Raw genomic sequence first — 3,668 nt, 5'->3', positions numbered from 1 at the left:
AGAATGATAGGAAGTTTCCCCAAAGCCCAGGCATACTGTGATTGCAAATATGGAGTTGGGGGATAAAGTCTATTGGTGGGGTTATTCCTTTGCTCCATTCTTGACAAGTCTTTTCTTCTCTCTTCTGGCATTGGAGGTGGAAGGCCTCATGTGTTTGGGGATAGAGGGAGGTTTCTCTGCTGCATGAGGATATCACTGTCAGGACCCTATGAGTTGACTGAACCCTGTGGAGAGCCTGGCCTGGGCTGGGTCGTGTGGGCATATGAAAGGGAGACCTTGGGTTTGGCCACCGAATGACCCTGTCAGGCTCATTAGCTCCCTCTTCTTCCCACAGGGAAAATGACCATTAGTACAAGAGCTCTTCACAGATGTTTCCTGTGTCCTCAGGCACAGACTTGTGTGGCCTGCAGTTCCCAGGTCTGTGGAGATCTCATGGTCGTTCCCACCTGCCACAGTTCTGTCTCCAAAGAGAGAAATGGTCTTATAACCATGATTTTCCACATATCCCAGGCAATACTTCTTGCTCTATCCATCCCAAAACACCTCACATATGATCTGGCCTCCTACAGAAAAGGTGAGGCCTTTATTTGCAAATGCTTTCCACAGATCTGCTACACATTTTTGTCTTATATTTTATTTCTTTATAATGTGTATAGAACTCCATGTGTTCTTTGGGGCTGCAGCTTCTTTCAATAGAGGATGAATTCACGTCCCATTTAGAATTTCAATGAAAGCACCCCTTCTTCAGGAGTTTGGTTTCTACAATGTAGCTCAGACAGTCATTGATTAAATCTTGGATTAGGGCCTTACCAAGGTGACCTTGAATATTCTGTTTATATAAGAGTTGCCCATCTTTGTATGCTACCAAGCCATTTCCTGGAAACACATAATCATATTTTTTAAACCATATCATTTCCCAACTTCACCTGAACTTTATTGAAATTCAACCCGCCGACTCAGATTTTGATCTTCTGCCTCAATTTTTGTAGAATGCCATTTATTTCTTTAGTAATTTTCTGCTGAGGGGCCAGCAGGGTCCAGTCTACACCAAGGAGGCAGAACACTGGGCCAGGAGCCCTCAAGTCCCTAGTTTCCATTCCCTCCCTTACTTTCTGTTAAAATAATGAAAATAATTGACTGTTTTTAGTATTCTATTTGATCTCCTACATAGAATTTTATTATTCACTGGTTCAATTAGTTTTATAGTGGTTATTTTAGGGATTACAATATGCTCCTTAACTTTTTGCTTACCTTGAATTAATATACCACTTCATATAAGGCAAGAATTATTTCCAGTCTCATTTTCTTCAGCTGGTTTCACTTCCTGTCGTGACCCTTGCAACTCTGCTCTGTTAGTCCTAGATTCTCTTTGGTTATGTTTTTCTGAAAGTTTATTTTGGCTTCCTTTCTGAAGAATACCTTCACTGTATATAAAATTCTAGGTAAACGTACAGTTTTTTCCCTTATTTCTAACTTTGTACTGTGTACAGAAAGCTTTCAAAGATAGTACAAAGAATTTTTATATATCCTTCACCCAGATTCCCCAAAGGTTAACATTTTACCATATGTACTTTATCTGCTATATGTACCTGTTTCTTTTTCTCGGAACCATTTGAGAGTCAGTTGCAGACATGATGACCTTCTATCCACTAATATTAGTTTAATTTGCATTTCCTAAAAATAAGGGTAAATGTACTTTGTTTTCTTTTTTAATTATATTTTTCCCTTTTTTTTAATTTATTTTTTTATACAGCAGGTTCTTACAGTCATCAACTTTATACACATCAGTGTATACAAGTGAATCCCAATCACCCAATTCATCACACCACCCCACCACACCCCCGCCACTTTCCCCCCTTGGTGTCCATACGTTTGTCCTCTACATCTGTGTCTCAATTTCTGCCCTGAAAACCAGTTCATCTGTACCATTTTTCTAGGTTCCACATATATGTGTTAATATACGATATTTTTTTTCTCTTTCTGGCTTACTTCACTCTGTATGACAGTCTCAAGATCCATCCATGTCTCTACAAATGACCCAATTTCATTCCTTTTTATGGCTGAGTAATATTCCATTGTATATATGTACCACATCTTCTTTATCCATTCATCTGTCAATAGGCATTTAGGTTGCTTCCATTGTAAATGGCTATTTACAATAGTAAATAGTACTGGAATGAACATTTGGGTGCATGTGTCTTTTTGAATTATGGTTTTCTCTGGGTATATGCCCAGTAGTGGGATTGCTGGATCATATGGCAATTTCATTTATAGTTTTTTAAGGAACTTCCATACTGTTCTCCATAATGGCTGTAATCAATTTACATTCCCACCAACAGTGCAAAAGGGTTCCCTTTTCTCCACACCCTCTCCAGCATTTGTTGTTTGTAGACTTTCTGATGATGCCCATTGTAACTGGTGTGAGGTGATAACTCATTGTACTTTTGATTTGCATTTCTGTAATAATTAATGACGTTGAGCAGCTTTTCATGTGCTTCTTGGCCATCTGTATGTCTTCTTTGGAGAAATGTCTATTTAGGTCTTCTGCTTATTTTTGGATTAGGTTGTCTGTTTTTTTAATATTGAGCTGCATGAGCTGTTTATATATTTTGGAGATTAATCCTTGGTCTGCTGATTCGTTTGCAAATATTTTCTCCCATTCTGAGGGTTGTCTTCTTGTCTTGTTTATGGTTTCTTTTGCTGTGCAAAAGCTTTTAAGTTTCATTAGGTCCCATTTCTTAATTTTTGTTTTAATTTCCATTACTCTAGAAGTGGATCAGAAAAGATCTTGCTGTGATTTACGTCAAAGAATCTTCTTCCTATGTTTTCCTCTAAGAGTTTTATAGAGTCCAGTCTTACATTGAGGTCTCTAATCCGTTTTGAATTTATATTTGTGTATGGTGTTAGGGAGTGTTCTAATTTCATTTTTTTACATGTAGCTGTCCAGTTTTCCCAGCACCACTTATTGAAGAGGCTGTCTTTTCTCCATTGTATATCCTTGCCCCCTTTGTCATAGATTAGTTGACCATAGGCGTGTGGATTTATCTCTGGGCTTTCTATCTTGTTCCATTGGTCAATGTTCCTGTTTTTGTGCCAGTACCATATTGTCTTGATTACTGTAGCTTTGTAGTATAGTCAGAAGTCAGGAAGTCTGATTCTTCCAGATCCATTTTTTCCCTCAAGACTGCTTTGGCTATTCAGGGTCTTTTGTGTCTCCATACAAATTTTAAGACTTTTTGTTGTAGTTCTGTAAGAAATGCCATTGGTAATTTGATAGGGATTGCATTAAATCTGTAGATTGCTTTGGGTAGAATTGTCATTTTTACAATATTCATTCTTCCAATCCAAGAACATGGTATATTTCTCCATCTGTTGATATCATCTTTAATTTCTTTCATCAGTGTCTTATAGTTTTCTGCATACAGGTCTTTTGTCTCCCTAGGTAGATTTATTCCTAGGTATTTTATTCTTTTTGTTGCAATGGTAAATGGGAGTGTTTCCTTCATTTCTCTTTCAGATTTTTTATCATTAGTGTATAGGAATACAAGAGATTTCTGTGCATTAATTTTGTATCCTGCAACTTTACCAAATTCACTGATTAGCTCTAGTAGTTTTCTGGTGGCATCTTTAGGACTCTCTATGTATAGTATCATGTCATCTGCAAACAG

General features: G+C 37.6%; 1 pseudogene; it reads right to left on the bottom strand.

The window, feature by feature from the left end:
• Nucleotides 1-346: 346 nt before the first annotated feature.
• On the bottom strand, nt 347-1,097 carry LOC103081264 (phosphomannomutase 2 pseudogene; annotated as a pseudogene).
• Nucleotides 1,098-3,668: the final 2,571 nt, after the last annotated feature.

The sequence above is a fragment of the Lipotes vexillifer genome, unplaced genomic scaffold (assembly GCF_000442215.2).
Source record: "Lipotes vexillifer unplaced genomic scaffold, Lipotes_vexillifer_v1.1 scaffold763, whole genome shotgun sequence".
Taxonomy (NCBI): domain Eukaryota; kingdom Metazoa; phylum Chordata; class Mammalia; order Artiodactyla; family Lipotidae; genus Lipotes; species Lipotes vexillifer.
The sequence above is the reverse complement of the archived record's forward strand: the minus strand, read 5'-3'. Positions and strand labels throughout refer to the sequence as shown.